The 19195-nt window shown below is 41.9% G+C and overlaps 1 pseudogene; it reads right to left on the bottom strand.

Moving 5' to 3' along the window:
• Nucleotides 1-18725: 18725 nt before the first annotated feature.
• Nucleotides 18726-19109, bottom strand: Cox5b-ps1 (cytochrome c oxidase subunit 5B, pseudogene 1; annotated as a pseudogene).
• Nucleotides 19110-19195: the final 86 nt, after the last annotated feature.

The raw sequence follows: 19195 nt of genomic DNA on the forward strand, positions 1-19195 counted from the left end.
AGGATCCAGCTATACCTCTCTTGGGCATATACCCAAAAGATTCCTCAACATACAAAAGAGACACGTGCTCCACTATGTTCATCGCAGCCTTATTTATAATAGCCAGAAACTGGAAAGAACCCAGATGCCCTTCAACAGAGGAATGGATACAGAAAATGTGGTACATCTACACAATGGAATATTACTCAGCTATCAAAAACAACGAGTTTATGAAATTCGTAGGCAAATGGTTGGAACTGGAAAATATCATCCTGAGTGAGCTAACCCATTCACAGAAAGACATACATGGTATCCAGTCATTGATAAGTGGCTATTAGCCCAAATGCTTGAATTACCCTAGATCCCTAGAACAAACGAAACTCAAGACGGATGATCAAAATGTGAATGCTTCACTCCTTCTTTAAATGAGGAAAAAGAATACCCTTGGCAGGGAAGGGAGAGGCAAAGATTAAAACAGAGACTGAAGGAACACCCATTCAGAGCCTGCCCCACATGTGGCCCATACATATACAGCCACCCAATTAGACAAGATGGATGAAGCAAAGAAGTGCAGACCGACAGGAGCCGGATGTAGATCTCTCCTGAGAGACACAGCCAGAATACAGCAAATACAGAGGCGAATGCCAGCAGCAAACCACTGAACTGAGAATAGGCCCCCGTTGAAGGAATCAGAGAAAGAACTGGAAGAGCTTGAAGGGGCTCGAGACCCCAAAAGTACAACAATGTCAAGCAACCAGAGCTTCCAGGGACTAAGCCACTACCTAAAGACTATACATGGACTGACCCTGGACTCTGACCCCATAGGTAGCAATGAATATCCTAGTAAGAGCACCAGTGGAAGGGGAAGCCCTGGGTCCTGCTAAGACTGAACCCCCAGTGAACTAGACTATGGGGGGGAGAGCGGCAATGGGGGGAGGGTTGGGAGGGGAACACCCATAAGGAAGGGGAGGGGGATGTTTGCCCGGAAACCGGGAAAGGGAATAACACTCGAAATGTATATAAGAAATACTCAAGTTAATAAAAAAAATAATATTTAAAAAAAACTTTTTACTTTTTTCTTTTATTGAAAATAGATTTGTTTGCCTGTCAGTGATGGCACATACCTTTAATCAACCAGCATTTGGGAGGCAGAGGCAGAGGCAGAGGCAGAGGCAGAGGCAGAGGCAGAGGCAGAGGCAGAGGCAGAGGCAGAGGCAGAGGCAGAGGCAGAGGCAGAGGCAGAGGCAGAGGCAGAGGCAGAGGCAGAGGCAGAGGCAGGAGGATCTCTGAGTTCAAGGCCAGCCTGGTCTATAGAGTAAGTTCCATGTCAGCCAGGAACTTTCTCTGTCTTGGGAAAACAAACAAACAAAACAAGAACAAGAATGACAACAACAACAACAACAACAACAACAACAAGGGAAGAATGAAAGTAGTTTTCTTCCTCACATAACATATCCTGATTCCCACTCTCCTTTTCCCAGTTCGTACCTACCTCCTCTTCTATGCAGATCCACTTCCTTTCTGTCTCTCATTAGAAAACAAACATGCCTCTAAAGGAATATAATATAATATAATATAATATAATATAATATAATATAATATAATATATAATATGAAAAAACGTAACACAACAGAATTGGACAAAACAAACAGGAGGAAAAGAGCCCAAGAGAAGGCACAAGGGAGAGATCCGCTCATTCACACACTCAGGAATCTCATGAAAACACTAACCTGGAAGCCATAATACAAATGCAGAGATATAGAAGAAAAAAAAACACCAATAAGATAAAAAAAATAAAGGAAAGGCCCTGATAGCACAGACTGAGACAAAGAACCGCCAACAAGTTCCTTGAGTTTGTTTTCTGTGGGCCGTCTACTTCTAGGCATGCAGCCGACCTGTAAGAGTAGTTTGTTTCCACAGTGAGACTCCTTGGAGAAAACTACATTTTTATTTGCCAAGAGATTATCACCTGGAGATGGCTGCTGGGATGAGGGCACGTCTGCTTCTCCTTTCAGCTCTAGGACCCCATCTAGGGGATGTATAGCCCATGCGTGCTGCTTCAGTCTCTATGAGTTCATGTGCATTTGCTCACGTTGACTCACAGGGGATGTATAGCCCATGCGTGCTGCATCAGTCTCTGTGAGTTCATGTGCACTTTGCTCATGTTGACTCACAGGGCCTTGCTCTCTTGGTGTCCTCCATCGCCTCTGGCTCTCACACTCTTTTTGTCTCCTCTCACATGGGGTCCCCTGAGTTCTGAGGGGAGAGATTTGTGGCTGTGGGTCTCTGTATCTGTTCCCATCGGCGGCAGGAGGAAGCTTCTCTGACGATGGCTGAACAAGGCACCAATCTATGAGTGTAGTAAAGTGCCATCAGGAGTGATTTTATTGCTGTATTATTTAGATAGAGTAACATTTTCACCCTATGTCCCTGAGCTATGTAAACTCAGGTTCTGGGTCACCCAAGCAATGTCAAGTATGGGTTCCATCTTTGAAGTAGACCTTAAGTCAAATCAGTTATTGGTTGGTGACCCAACTTTATGCCACCATTGCAGGAAACACATCCATACACATAAAGCTTAAAATAAAAAAAAATTTTAAGAGACAAGGTCTCTTAATATAGCCCTGGCTCGCCTGAAAGTTGCTTTAAACCGGGCTGTCCCTGATCTCACAGAGATCCACTTGACTCCGCCTCCTGGGTACTGTGATTAAAAGTCATCCTGACCTTTTTGTTATTGTTGTTGCTGTTGTTTTTTTTTTTTTTTTTTTTTGAGACAGGGTTTCTCTGTGTAGCCATGGCTATCCTGGAGCTCACTTTGTAGACCAGGCTGTCTTTGAACTCACAGAGATCCACCTGCCTCTTCCGCCCAAGTGCTGGGATTAAAGACATGCACCACCACCACCTGGCTCATCCTGACTTTTTTTTTTTCATTTTTTTATTTGATATTTTATTTATTTACATTTCAAATGTTATCCCCCTTCCCATTTTCCCCTCCACAAACCACCTATCCCTTCCCCCTGCTTCTATGAGGGTGCTTCCCCACCCACCCACTTCTACCTCAGTGCCCTAGCATTCCCCTAACCTGGGTCATTGAGCCTCCACAGGATCAACAGGATACCCTCCCAGTGATGCCTGAAAGGGTAATCCTCTGCTACATATGCAACTGGAGCCTTGTGTCCCTCCCATATGTACTCCTTGGTTGGTGGTTTAGTCCCTGGGAGCTTTGGGGAGTCTGGTTGGTTTATATTGTTATTCTTCTTAGGGGGCTGCAAACCCCTTCAGCTCTTTCAGTCTTTGCCCTACCTCTTCCATTGGGGTCCCTGCGCTCAGTCCCATGTTTGGCTGTGTGCGTCTGCATCTGTATTGGTCAGGCTCCCAACAAAGGAGATAAAACCTGTAGAGACCATATCCAGTGGATAGGCACGGCCCCCGGCTGAGGAATGAGGCCACCCACCTACCTCAAAAATATTAATCCAGAATTCCTCCTGTCACCTGACTTTTTATTCGAGTACTCATGGCTATAAATTTTCCTCTTAGAACGACCTCAGTTACCTGGCTGTGAGGCTTTACACTTTTAATCCCAGAACTCGGGAGGCAGAGATGGGTGGAGCTCTGTGAGCTTCGGGACAGCCAGATCTATAGTGAATTCTAACACAAAAGGGCTACGTGTAGAGAGAATCTGTCTCAAAACACACCCCCCTTCCAAAAAACAAAAAAACAAAAAAAAAAACCCAAAAAAACCAAAAATCTCTGCCTTGTCTATATTCCTGAGTTCCCTTCTGGTTGTGTATCATTTTTATTTGATTCTAGAAGTTTAAAATTGCCCTTTCTGGTTTCTCATTATTCGTTCAGAAGCACATTGTTTAGTCTCCAAATATTTGTGTGGTTTTTAAGGTTCCCTTGCAGAGGATTTATGGTTTTATTTCACGGTGGTCTGATAAGACGCATAATATTATTTCAAGATCTTTTGTGTTTCCTGAGGTTCCTGTGCTATAACATGATTGACTTTAAGGCTCTTTTTGATGCTAAGGAGAGAGTGTATTACTTAGCTCTCAGATGGGATATTCTGTAGATACCCACAAATTCGATTTGATGTATGGTATAATTTAGGCAGACCGTTTCTTTGGTAATTTTTGGTTTGGAAGGCCTAGGCGGATTATGGGCATGGGTACTAAAGTACCTAGACACTAATTTATCCAACTCTTTTTCCCTTTTTGTTTTATGGGATTAAGAACCCCAATGATCTGGTGTGTAAATATTTACAATTGTCATATCTTCTATTTTTCCATAGAAAAGTATTTATTGTCTAATGAGAGTGAACAACATCACTGCAATGTTTCCCTTATATAGGACAATTCAAATATCAGTGCACACATAGTTTAGACTTGGCAGGTCGTAAAAGTGAGATGGTAATCATCTTTTGATGAATATGAAATGAGTAAATAAAAATTAAATATTTTTAACCTGACGTTTGGTATTGACAATCAGTAGTATGAACCTTATACATAAAAGACAGCAGAGTCTACTCTTTAAAAAAAAATTCAACATGTCAATGGCATTTAGCGTAAAGATATTAAGAATATTATTTCCTTTTTGCTTAAGGGAATATGATACAATCATTACCTGTTTAGTGTTACTAAACTGTTATCATTACTAATTTTAAACTGTGGTAAAGAGACCTTTTGGTCTATAGCATATGTAGTCATATATATACAGTCACAAACGCGAGCGCGTGCGCACGCGCGCACGCGCGCACACACACACACACACACACAGAGCATGTTTGTCAAACAAGCATGGTGAGAGTGTGTTTCAAGTCTATAATGAACACCGATTGAAGTATCGATCTTTCACAGTTGTTTAGAAAATTACCTACTCCTGTCTTATGGGTGTCAAAGATGCTATACCATCACATGTTTTTTAAAAAAAGGCACACAAGGGGCTGGGGATTTAGCTCAGTGGTAGAGCACTTACCTAGGAAGCGCAAGGCCCTGGGTTCGGTCCCCAGCTCCGAAAAAAAAGAACCAAAAAAAAAAAAAAAGGCACACAATTATGCCATAAAAGTATTTGGAAAACACTCTTACAAATAAACTACATAAAGATAAACTACATGTCAAAAATATGTGATTCAGGGGGTTGGGGATTTAGCTCAGTGGTAGAGCGCTTGCCTAGCAAGCGCAAGGTCCTGGGTTCGGTCCCCAGCTCCGAAAAAAAGAACAACAACAACAACAAAAAAATATGTGATTCAGGCCAGTGAGACAATTAAGTAGGCAGCATGCTTGGGAGGGAGGCAGGCATGAAGACTGGATTTCAATCCCTAGACCCCACATAGAGCTGGAAGGAGAGAACTGACCCCACAAAAGTTGTTCTCTGACCTCCACATGTGACATGTATGATCATCATTTCTTGTGCATTGGTGTTTTGTCTGCTTGTAAATTTTTGTCTGTGTGAGGGTGTTGGATCCTCTGGAATCGGAGTTACAGACAGCTGTGAGCTGTCATGTGGGTGCTGGGACTTGAACCCGGGTGTTCTGGAAGAGTAACCGATGAGCCATCTCTCCCTGCCCGATTTTTACAATTTTATAAAGCACAGTGAAGCTCTAAGCAAATGGGAAAACTGCTTCCTAGCTCAAGTTTAATCACCACGGCATTTACAGAGCAACATTTAGAGGAAGTTGAATACATCAGGCTCCCCAGGAAGAGAAGGATGAGAGATTTTGAAGTTCAGATTGACCCTCTATGTCTGCTTTATGTAGGAGCATTTGTTGATGTCAAGTCCCCCTTACGTCTATTTCTCGAACAGAGAAGGGATCTATTTGCATCTTCAAAAGGAATATCATTATAAACATCTGTACATGACTGCATGCCTCCGTTTTTCTGAGAAGGTGAAGTATCAACATTGCTTCTGTAATGGAACATCTACTCTTGCCGGAACCAGCCAGGGTGTCTGGCCGAACAGGAGCAGGGGATGAGACAGTTGACACATTTTAGGTTGAAACTTGGCCTTTGTTATCTTTAAATCTTTTCCAGTGCTCTGGTGAACATTTTGGTTTTTAGAGAACCATTAATTCCCCCCTTCCGCTTTCAAACATGCTTTGGAGGTCTCCAGAGAAACCAGTTACCTCTCTTTCTGTCACATATACCACGTCCACGTAGAAATACATCTAACTGGAATGATTCATTCTCTTCTCATGCTACCTGTTTCAAGGACTCCAATTCCCCAAACTTCTGTCTTCAAACTTTTCTTTTTCAAACAAGCATACTTTTGTGAATTGTACCAGGAAAGGATCCCATTTTCTAAAATCAACCAGAGAGGCTGTCAACCTATGAGATAGTTGATTCGCTTGTACACCCACCCCCCACCCCCCCAACTCCTGTCCCTCCATGCTTCAGAATCCGGTGACATCTATCTTCATGTTGGGGAGGACGTAGAGGCTAAGCAGCCTCTTTTCACTCAAAGGCACCCTCTACCCATATGTGAAGACAGGACGGCCTGTGAAGCCTGACTGGTGGTCAGCATGGAGAACATCATTACATCATCACGATTAATTGGTCCCCATATTAAAACACAGTGCCTCTTTTTTTTTTTTTTTTTTTTTTGGTTCTTTTTTTCCAGAGCTGGGGACCGAACCCAGGGCCTTGCGCTTCCTAGGTAAGCGCTCTACCACTGAGCTAAATCCCCAGCCCCACAGTGCCTCTTTTTTATAATCTGGTTTTGCTTTGGAGCGTCCCTCATTAAATATGAGAAGCACTGTAAATAGCCTGTTTGCGCCTGCTCTTGGTTGGTTGAATTCCACCCTAGACTCCCAGTTTTGAGGTGTGTTTGATAGTGTGAGGCATATTTCTTGGGAGGAAATTTGTTGGATCTCGTTTTAAAATCCAATTAGTCTGACTTTTATTTGGAGAGTTGAGGCTGTTTTGCATGTAAGGCTACACCTGTTTCGTATGGTTTCCCTGGTTGATTGGATTACTGGTCTTCCTTTTTTCTCTTTTTTGTTCATGTTAGTTTGACATTCGCTGGGTAAGACATGATTAATTCCTTCCTGAATCTCTTCTTTTTCCCTTATGAAAAGTATTGTTTTTCCTGTGTTCTCAGGAATGAAACTTTCTTGTTCCCCTGTGTATAGTATCACTTTAAATTGGTACTTGTCTTGAAGTATTATTATTCTTTTATTATTTTGAGACGTTCTTTCAGTGAGTAACCTTGGCTGGCCTGAGGCTTGATGTGTAGACCTGGTTGAACTCTAACTCAGAGAGCCTGTTTCTGCTCCCAAAAGTACTGGGATTAAGGGCGTGTGTCCTACCATGCCTAACTTGAGTGTTTTATTTCTCGATCAATTTTAAGAGATAGCTTTTCTGGAAAAAGCGATCTCATCAAAAGTTGGTCAAAAGTTATTTCTCTAGGGCTTGAAAATGTGTTAGTCCCGCTTTCCTAGCATTTAGAGTTGCTGGTGAAGACCCGATGTCACCCTAAGTCAGTGCTTTCCCTTTACAGGTATTAACGCTGGGTTTTCCTTGTGTTTTTGGTATTTGATGCTGTTACAGAGTAGTCCTCTGGTCATGCCCATTTGGGTTCTAAAATGCCTCTGTGTCTGGACATCCATTTCTTTTTCTGGGCCTGAGCTCGTCTGCTGTCATTCCATCACATAAATTGTCTCCAAATGCCTTCCAACTTTGACTCACATCCTTCTGTACCAGAGAGTCTTAGTTTTGGTCTCTTGACTGTATCCCAGAGTTTTTGAAGTTTACTTACGTCCATTCATCTTTTTTCTTTATAAATTCTGAAAGCATTATTGTCTCAGCCTTGTCCTCCATCCCTGACGTTTGTTCTTCTGCTAGGTGTTGAAGTTTGATAAAGCTGTCTGTTATGAGGGTCTGTGTGTGTGTGTGTGTGTGTGTGTGTGTGTGTGTGTGTGTGTGTGTGTGTGTGTGTGTGGTGTTTTAAATTTCAAAAAGTTCAGTTTGGTTCTTTTTCAGAGTCTCAACTTCCTTACTGGGTTTTTTTCCTCTGTGTATTGGATGCTCTCTAACTTGCTGATTGTTTTTTCTACTTTGATACCTTTCTTGTCCAGGTCCTCAATTGATTTCCTTGCCTTATTCACCTTCCTTGAATCATCTATATGGCCATTGATTTTTTTTTTTAAATAGGACTGTCTTTTCCTTTTCTGGTGTTCCAGCTACCGCATTAGTCCTGATCTCCATCATCCGGTCGTGAGCACGCGGAGGTGTACATGGAGGCTTGTACCTGTCATATTGTTGGCATTTCTTTGTTGTGCTTGGTACATCTGTTGAAATAGATGTGCTTTTCAGCTTTTGTTTGTTTCTTTTCTCTTACATGCATCCTCCTAGTCAATTAATCTCACTGGGTACTGTGTTTCCTGCTGCTATTTAGAGAGGGGGTTGCTGCAGTTTCTCCTAATGACTTCCGGACATTCTTGCGTTTGAAGGACACTTTTACATTTATTTGTGTCCCCAGTAAAGTTCAGAGACTGGTACTTCAATACTGGTGTGTGTGTGTGTGTGTGGAATGTAGTTCATATAGTTTTAGAGATAAGAGTATCAATTTTTGAGTAGCTAATGAAGTAATGGGGAGGACAAGGGGCCAAGTAGAAATGAGGAAGTGTATGGGTTAGAGGTTTGAGAGGTGATGGAGGGCTTTTTCTATTTTCATTTTTTTGAGACATGGACTCACTGTGTAGCCTCGGCTGGCCTGCAGCTCACTGTATAGACCAGGATGGCCTTCGACTCAGAGCTCTGCCTGCCAATGTGTCCTGGGCACTGGGATCAAAGTCGTGTGCCACCACACTGGGCCAGAAAGACTTTTTATATTTATAGAAATGTGGAAAAGAGGAAAATTGTTATAGGTGAATAAAAAAGAATAGACAGTCATAAAAATCTTTTATAGTGAGATAGGCACATGTCACAACATATCTTAACAAAGTACAAATCACAAGCAACAATCCAAAGCACTAAACAGCAAAAGGTCACACAAAATGGAAGCTATTATGCCCTCCGTGAGTATTTTTCCTCTTTTGAGATACTGTGGTTTCTCCCTGTCCTTGAACTGCCATCTGTATCAGTGTCAACAGGTGGGATGAGGACAACTTGCTTCAGTAATGCAGGTTAAGTCAGTGTGTTTCTCCAGATGACAAGGGTTTCTGTTGCTGACATATGCCCTCTGTTGGAACCCACCTCACTTGCTGTTGTCCATGGTCCACACCCACTCAGTGAACACTCTGCTTGCTTTTCAACAACCTGAACTTTCTTCAGTGCTTGTAGGAGCAATTTGAGGTGGTTGCAGACAATGCTGGGCCAAGGAATAGGTAGGAGCCTCTTCTTGCTAGTTAGGATATCCAGTCTACAGTTGTCTCTAGTTGTTCTACTGTGCAATAGCATGTCAGAACTTCTGATTCCTATGACTTAGTGCCCTTTTAACAGCTTGTTCCTACCCTTGCTTCCTTCCTTCTTGCTTTCCTCAGCCTCTGATAACCCCTACTTTACTCCCAACTTATATAGTATTTGTCTTTCTATTACTAAGAAAACTCCTAGACAAACCCTTTAGCTTCATTTTGATCTGGGTGATTTAGAGATCACCGATTCTGGAGGTCACAGAGCTGAGCAACATCTTATTAACTTTCCGACAGCTTTGCTATAGATAACACTTCTGCTATGTGCGTTATGACAACATGCATGGTTGCCTGGGACATGATGGCTACTTTTGTGGAAAACAATGACTTCCCTTGGGCCTATTAATAGGGTGGCTGGAATGGCTGGGAGGCATCTGTACTTTGATTTCCTAACTGTCCCCTTTGGGGCCTGTACCTTTGGGCTAAAGACAGTTACTAGCCACATGATGATGACTGAGACACCAGAAGGGAATGACAAGAGAAAATGGGGTGCTACTCGAATTCCAGGACCATGTGTCTATTCTTCATTAGCCTATCTCCCTTCCCTATTCTACTCACTGTCCCTCTGTTCCTTGAAGCGGAGTGACTGATTTGCAAGCAGAGGGTCCTTTCTTCCTTGGCCACTATGTAAAGCTTTCATCCATCAACCATCTCTCCAATCATCTACTTCATCACGAAGCAGCAGAATCCAAGCCTTTCTCAGTTGTTCTTTAATGACTTGCTTATTTTACCCAACATAGTGATCTTCGGTTCCTTTCATGCTGTCACAGTGGCAGACTTTTCAAAGACTGGATTGTTTTCCGTGGTAGCATGCTGTCTTTATCCATGTATATTATTTCCACTTTCAGGGCTTCCATGAATAGTGCTACAATGAATAGCAGTGAAGATGACTTTGGTGTATTTTTGACATGCTGATGTTATTTTCTTTGGGTATATTAGGGTTCTGTATCACATAGTGGCTCAATTTTTAACTTTTTGAGAAGCTGCCCATTCTGTACTCTAGAATGGATTCTTTTTTTAAATTTTGTACTAATGTAAAACAAAGAGAGTGCAAGAATTCTTGTTTGTTCACATATTACCTGTGTTTGCTGTTGCTTGTGGTTTTGATGGTAGCTGCTCTTTCTAAATAGCATCTCATTTTGATGTTGCTTTCATTTCCTTGAAAATTCATGATATCAATCATTTATATCAATCAAATATGTTTATGGACAGTTGTATATCCAAGGACAGACTATCTCTTTTTTTTTTTTTTTTGCAATCAGCAAGAGGGTTTATTGTCCGGATACACAGGTACCTGCAGGCGTCTCAGTCAGCTCAGAAGGACTGGCGTGCCCAGCAAGACCGGGGACGGGTTTTTATAGGGTTCTGGGGAGCAGAAGCAGGCATACAGAAGCAGATGCATGGTTACAGGGACTTGATTGGTGGATTCAAATGAGGCGCGGATGCATGGTTACGCAGCAAAAGAGTGCGTGCAGGCTGGGGCGTCCGGAATGTCAGGGGCTAGGGGCTTATCCCTTCCTGCCAGATGGCCTATGGGTCAGTTCCGATACCTTGGGCTGGTTCTGCATTCCTTCTTCCTTATCTTTGTGGTCTGTCAGTTTTAACAGCGGGGCAGGCCCCACAGGGCCTGGGCGTGCCTGGACCTGCCCTGGCCTGTTTCAGCTCTGAGTCTGTGAATCTTAAGACTTACTTTTTACTTTTATAGTTGTGGACCTTAAGCTCGTATAATTTTCCTTTTAAGGTGGCGGGGGGGGGGTCTTTCATTCTCCCATTTTCTTTTAGCATTGAGTGAAATCTTTTACTCAACTTGGTTAAGGAATCTCTGTTTCCTGTTGTCTCAACCTTTGGTATTGCTGGGTTAATACAAGAGTCTGGATAACAGAGAGCCTGTCTTTCATAAACTGTACCAACCTATTTAAGATGCAGGGGCCAAAAAGGAGGATTAGGAGAAGAATAATTAGGGGTCCCATCAGGGTGGACAGCAGGGCAGCAAACCAAGGGGATCGGTTAAGCCCCCCCTCGAACCACCCTTGTTGGGAATCAAACAACTTCTGAAGGACAGACTATCTTGAAATCAAACTGTACAGGACAAAATTTCTATTTTAGTCTTGGGTTACCCAGAACTTAATTTGAATCATCTCTTTTTAATATGCTGAACATATCCCATTTTGAATCTGGTGAAAACTCCAGAAGGCCCATTGATTTCTACAGGTTGTTAAGGAGGGCATAAAGAAGACTTCCATGTTAGTCACTTTGTTCTTAGGCCTGTGTCGCTGATGGCTGTCCTTGCTCTGAACACTGCTATTCATTCTTTATCCTTACAGTCACATGGCTCTGGTCTTGGAGTTCACTCCTTTCCCTTCCCTATATAACTTCTAACTTTATCTCATTATGTATCCAGGCTGACTTTTCTCACCACATAGTGCAGGCTAGGCCAGAACTCCTTACTCAGCTTCCTTAGATCACAAGTATGCACAATTATACCTGGTTCTTCTTCACTTTCTCAAGAATTATTGAGAATTCATACTCCAAAACTCCCTTTTCCATATGGGTAACATGTATCTGCATCAATTATGTTGAAATTTAAAATAATTTTTATTAATTCAATTAAACATAGCAGTAACAATCTCATACGTTAAAATGAATGATACATTTTGATGAAGTATAGTTATACTTAAGAAAACAAAGGGTTGTGGATTTAGCTCAGTGGTAGAGTGCTTGCCTAGTGAGCATAAGGCCCTGGGTTTTGTCCCCAGCTCTGAAAAACAAAACAAAACAAAACAAAACAAAACAAAAATCAGTGAGGAGACTGGCATTGTTTCACAGTTGGATTCTCTTCTTTTCTGCGTCCAAACTTTTGCAATATGTGAATTTGGTTGAATTATAAAGAAAATTTGGCTTCACAAAGCTATAAAGTTGAACAAACAATGTGTGTTTTAATGGCCTTTGCAAGTTATTGTGGATTTTGTCCTTTGAAATGGCACAAGATACTCAACAAGTAGTAGTTGCGTCAATGTCATTGCAGCATGTTTTATAATACTGCATAGATGATATTTTTATTCTTTATTCAGTTTTATTTTATTTTATTCTTTATTTCAGTTTCTTTTCCTGTTGTGATAAAATATTTCAACAAAAGCAACCTTTCCTCTACTTACCACATTGGTTTATCTTTAAATTCAACTTTACCCAAATTCTCAGGACAGGAGCAGAAAGAAGCCAGATTGATTGTTGAAGTGTCATATGAATGACCCATACTCGAGTCCCTGACAGATTCTCTGTTCTCTTATGGAGCTTCATGATCTGTGTCCACTGTCTAGTTCTTCAATATTCTTGTCCTACAGGTACCCAACAAAATGGTCCAGTAAGCTCTGCTTCCAGCATGCTAGGGCTTTTGTAGCCCAAAGTTACAGTCTCTTCCACATCTGGCCATAAAACCATTCAAAGGACCAAGATCCACATGGTCTTGGTCTTAATAGAGCAAAGGTGTCATTTCTCAGTATCATTTTAAAAGGACTTATTGACTTATCAGTGTATGTGTATGTGTATATACATGCTCATACTTACTTATGTATGTACCTGGGGGTGGTGGTCAGAAGAAAATTCCTGCCTGCCCGCCCGGTGCTGTCATTTCATGTGTGTGTCACCATGTTTGCTTTTTTTCTTTTAGTTGGGTTCTGGAGATTGAACTCAGGTCCTGATTCTTGCACAGAAAGCACATTACCCATGATGCTATTTCCATGGCCCCTCATCATGCCCTTTGCAAGACTGTTTTACCTATGCATTGTTTTGTAACATACACAGATCATTTAAAAAATACTACTTCAATATCTTCCAGATATTGATACATTTCATTATTAGGAAAACAAAGTTTCCCAGATCCCAATTTTCTTTTGCAGTCTTGTATTTTATCATTGGCAGCAATATTACTAGTTATCCTCCTTGAAAGAAAAGGCTTGGTTTCTAGTATAAATTTTGCCAATGTCCTAAATTGAATAAGAGTACTTTGCCTGTTATTTCAAGTGAGATGGTTTTTCTTTTCTTTTTTTTTTCCCCACATGAGAGAGGTTTATTGTCGGGGAAGGAGACAAAAGGGGGTACAATGGAAAAGAGAGAGAAGAAGGAGAGTTTTTTTTTTTTTTTTTTACCTACACTCAGACACTCTTCCCAGACACTGGGAGTTGGCTTCTTTAGTGTACAGAAGCAGATCTTAGTGTGGGCTGCACTCTCCATTGTACCTCACAGAATGCTCGAATGATACATAGTCATAAGTCTAGATTTAACGAGATTAAATATTCCTTGATTGGTTTTTTTTTCCCACAAGAGGTTTCTCTGTGTAGCCCTGGCTGTCCTAGAAGTCACTCCATAGGCCAGTCTGGCCTTGAAGTCAGAGATTCCCCTGCCTCTGCCTCTCACGGTGCACACCTTCATGTCTAGCAGCAAGATTAGATAGTCTTAAACCTGCAAGTCCACCAATAAGTTTGAGGCCAGTCTGGGTTACACAGTAAGACCCTGTCTTAAAAACACAAAGACAGACAAACAATATTTTAGTGATTCATTAAGGACATTTAATGAACTTCCCATAGTTACATTTTAGTGAAGAATGTACTGACCAGTAATGCATTTTGGTGCCATTTTCTCAATATGTGCTTAAGTATAAGAAGTTTTATTCATTGCCATTTTATACTATCAACAGAAATTAATCCCCCCAAACGATATCATAGTAATATTGGGAAATTAATTTTCTATTTCATGGTTCTCCTGAAAGCATAGCTCAGATTCCCAGTGGCCCATGGGTTGTGTTTTAATGCTTTTTACGGCATCTTTATCTCTAGATGCTAAATCCTTCAGGGCATGAATCCTGGGAGGGGGGGTTGTTCTGAGAGCAGAAGTAGGGTGCTGCAGACATCTCAGCTTGTCACCGAAGCTAGCCACAGACAAAGGGGCTTTGATTTACTCTACAGCTATGTATCATTAGATTGTTTACTTATTTATACCATTCGGCCCATATGCTTTATAAGTCACAGTAGTGAGTACATCTATAGAAATTCAGACATATTTTATGTTTGTGTGAGATGATGAGATAAAGGGCCAAACTTCAGTTTGGCAAACAAAACTCTTCAGTTCCAGAGAGCTCTAGATTAGTCAAGGGAAAAAGTCATTTCCAAGAATAGAGGAAAGGGCAGAATCAGTTTTAGAGGCTCATGCAGACAGAGTACATTTTCACGTCCCAAATTTAATTATCTTTCTACTAGGAGCTAAGAGGAGAGCCCCATCGATATGAACACTCATGAGTTCCTGTTCAAACTGGATGGCTCTCATTGACAAGCAAATTTACACAACACAAGAGTCTATTTTTTTTTAAGCACACATTTTAATTTAGGCCAATTTCAGGCTAACAACAGGATGAAAAAGCTGCTTACTTGGTAGAGAGTTTGTCTTAGGGTTTTACTGCTGTGAACTGACACCATAACCTTATAAAGGACAACATTTAATTGGGGCTGGCTTACAGGTTCAGAGATTCAGTCCATTATCATCAAGGTGGGAATGGGGCGGCATCTAGGCGGGCATGGTGCAGGAGGAGCTGAGAGTTCTACATCTTCATCTGAGGGCTGCTAGTGAGAGACTCACTTCCATGCAGCTAGGTTGGGTATTTAAGCCCACACCTACTCCAACAAGGCCACATCTCTTAATAATGCTGCTCCCTGGGCTGACCATAAACAAACTATCAGAGTTATACTAATAGGTTTCCAGAATGGCCATGGGAATGTGTAAGAAGAAAATTTTACTGCCTTTCGGGAAGCAAAAGGACTTGCTTCATTTATTAGTAGACAATGAGAAAAAAATATCAGAAATTGTAGATACTGCTCTTCCAAGAGAACCAAGATCCTCCTCAATATGCAGTGGAATATCTGATCAAATTTCTGTTAGAGAAAACAGCTCGTTCTCAGGGGTGACCTAGCACATCTAGCCAAGAGTCTTCCCCAAATTTGAAAATGGAGGACCTTATTTTATTCTAGGCACAGGTGAAAAATCACAAGGATGTTTTCTATATACTTGTAGGAATGAATCAAAAGCTTACTGGTAATTTAGAACCAGAGAGGTACATGCAAGAGAATGGAGCATAGCCTGAAGTTGTGCGTCCATATACAAGGTTGGACATTAGGTATTTACCTCCATGCCCTTGACTAACTTGCCCTTTATCCTCCTCAGTATTTTATCCTCTGCCCGACACCCAGACATTCCCTTCCTTTCCTTTTTCCCTTTCCCTCACTTACTCCACAAGTGCTTCTTGGGCATTGCTCAGATGCCAGCCTTTTGCTAAGCACCGAGGACACGACCATGACCAAGGCATATGGCTTCATTCGACACTTGCACTGTAGTTCAGGAAACAGCCACTAAACAAGTATTTGCAAACCAACAGTTTGCAGTCAGGGTAAGTCTTACAAAGAGGGAGCAAGGGATAGAAGCTGATTTACTCTAGTCTAGGGGGTGGGGACTGAGATTTTGCCATGTTTTCAAGGCACGCAGTCCAATTTCTCAGACCAGTGAGCAATTGTGGAAGCCCAAGAGACCAGGGGCCATAGAAGGCCACACCAGGGTGGCTAACCATTCAGCTCCATCTGGGGCTGCTGTCCCAGGAGGCCCTAGGACTTCTTCCTTTCAAATACAATTACTAATTCTCCGAGGGTTTCATATAATGTATTTTGATAATTTTCAATCCACGTTCTCCAGCTTCTGCCGGATTCATCTCTACTTCCCTGGCTAGAACCTGAGATGCTGAGTGTTAACAATGGTGAGGTCCTCAGTCAGCTATGTCAATTAACCTGGTAGGCCCTGCCAGGACATTCTCTACCCATGAAGAGGCTCTGTATTTCTATGGACTTGAACCTGGAGTCATACAGAATGTTTCCTCCTTAGTGTCTACAAGAAGTTGGTTTATTATAGTGCTGGAAATTTCTGGTGGCCCAAAGCTTAGCAAGTTTTTTTTTCCCTTTTTTCAATTACAGCGGGAGCTATGGTTAAGTGACTCCTCTATTCACATCTCCAGCTTGAAAGCAGCGATGATGCAGGTCTGGTTTCCTTGGCAACAGACTCGGAGAGGGAGACTCTGTGGCAGATGATTTATTAGGGCTTGCTTTTAGGAGCGAGGGAAGCAGAATTAGTGGAGAGAAGTGGAATGGCGGAGCAGCCTCAGCCTGGGAGGAGAAACTCAGATGAACCCGCAGCCATGGAGACACGGGCGAGCAGAGTCCATTAGTCACCCACTGCACATAGGTTACCTTGGAGGAAGAGGCATAGCCTTTTAGCTGTGGACATTTTCATGAAGCTGAGACATTGAGTACCTTTGCCTCTCAGTATTTATGGAGGATTGATTCTAGGGTGGTCCAAGGACACCAAACTCCGTCATGTTCATGTTCCCTATATATATTTAACACACACACACACACACACACACACACACACACACACACACACACTTTACATTTGAGGCAATGTCTCGTCCTGAATTGGACTTGAATTTGTTATGTCTTTGAGTGTTGTGTTGAACTCCTGATACTCCTGGTTTCCCTACCATGTCTTGGGATCTCAGATGTGTGCCACCATGCCTGCCTGGATCTCCTGTATATTTTAACCTCTAGATTATTTGAAATACTTAATATAATGTAAATTCTATGCAAATAGTTTGTATGTTGTATCTGCTTAGGCATGGAAGATAATCTTTACATGCTCGGTACGAACCTGGATTTTTTAATTATAGAAAAAGTATGTAATTAAAAATTAATACTTTAAATTCATGATTGACTGAACCCATGCATGCACAATCTGTGGATATAAAGGCCACCTGTATTTAAGTCCTTAAGGGGGGCTCTGGATAACACACGGTCTAGCACACTAGGCCATCAGGTTTCAGCTCAATGTTTTCCATTAAACCATGTGTTACCACTTATCACGAATTGCCTGTAGACATCTGCAAGCTTTTAATTTAGCATGTAATTGAAAATTTTTTCCTGGCTCCAGAAAGATGCTGATCAATAATATAAATTCCCAGAGCTGTTAATAATGAATGAGTCTGTGGATGCAGATGGCGTGTAATCACTGGGTAGTGCTTTCATTGAACAGGCATTGATTATCTCAGGTGGAAGTTGATTTTCAAAATGTAAATCATGATGTGTCCATGAGTATAAAGTCGAGCATTCCCAGAAGGCTAGTGTCAGCCAAGATAACATAGGGCAGACTTCTTTGCTAGTTGAGGAAGCATTCTACAGATATTCAAGAGATTTTAACACAACGTTTGTAAGAATTGAGTTATATTTAATAGCATAGTTTAAGGGATAGCCTCACATCTAAATTTCATTATATAAAGTTAGTCTTCTAAGGACTGAGTCATTGCAAACAAAAGATGAATAATTGCTTTTCGGCTTGTAAATTCCGAGTGGTGGAATTACAGGCTAGCAGCCTTCAAACCAGGCTGCACACTAGACAGCCTCAAGAACATAAGGACAATCTGAAGTTAGAAGCTTGATGAGGCGCTTAGTGTTTCAGCCAAGCTCCCAAAATAATCTTTGTGCAGCTAGCCAAGCTTGACTTAGTGTCCTTCTTTATGACAGAGAGCAGCTTCAGTCGTGCCCACGTTTCGTTGTAGTTGACTTTTACATTTTTACTGTGATAAAATCTAATACTACACAAAAATGAACATATTAGTCAATATAGGTACACAGCTTAGGGGCATTAAGTAGTTCTAATGCCATACCCATGATCATCACCACTGTCCCTCTCTGGGACCTTTTCATCTTCTCAAATGGACTTCCTCTTTATTAAACAACTCTGTAGTCTTACCTTCCTCTCATACTCCAATATCTGCCATTCTGTTTTCTGTCTACTTTGTCTATTCCAGGTTCCTTGTGTAGGTGGATCACCCCGTATGTGTTCTTCTGTGACTGGCCGGTACCTCTTAGTCTAATGTCCTCAAGGTTCAGCCGAGTTATGGCATGCCGGAAGTTTCTTCCTCTTTTTATTTTTTTTATTTATTTTATTTTTTTTTTTTTGGTTCTTTTTTTCGGAGCTGGGGACCGAACCCAGGGCCTTGCGCTTCCTAGGCAAGCGCTCTACCACTGAGCTAAATCCCCAGCCCCTCTCTTTTTATTTTTTTAAGCTTTAACATTTTTTTTAAAATAAAAATCTAACAACTCTACACTGGTTTTATATTTTAAGTTGATGTCAAGCCAGTATCAAGAGATAGGTGCTCTCGATATTAAAAAAAAAAAAAACCATATAAATCAGACTAGCCGGCCATGCGAGAAGCCAGTGGGATGGCTAGTTTTCCTTTACAGGGAGGGCTCAGTGGGCCATTTGGTGGGGTACCAGCTTGTAATGCGTTCCGGGTATCTCTGCCTCTTGCCTCTGTGTAGCCAAAAGCAGATGACAGTGTAGTTGTCCTCTTCACAGATGCTGCCCGCTATTCTCTTGTTGCGATGGATGGGACTAGATTAGGGTCTTCCTTGACGCTCGAAGCTGCCTTTGGAGGTAGCCTATTGTATGGGTCCAGTCCCTTCTGCGCTGCTATCATGATCTCCCTCTCCGGCCCGGTATCCTGCTCCTCATCAATAGGGACACCACCTTCTCCAGAAGCCATGGAGTGGGTCTGGGCTGCACCACAGGGCCGTGGGCCCTCAGGGACTGTGCCACGAAAGCTCCTACTCCGTGAAGTAACCTTGAAGCCATCTGGTCTGAGACATGCAGATGCACTTCTGGGAACGGGCTCAAGTTTCTTCCTCTTTTGAGGCTGTTCTGTTGCATGCCTATGGTAG

Source organism: Rattus norvegicus, chromosome 9, assembly GCF_021556685.1.
Source record: "Rattus norvegicus strain SHRSP/BbbUtx chromosome 9, alternate assembly SHRSP_T2T, whole genome shotgun sequence".
Taxonomy (NCBI): domain Eukaryota; kingdom Metazoa; phylum Chordata; class Mammalia; order Rodentia; family Muridae; genus Rattus; species Rattus norvegicus.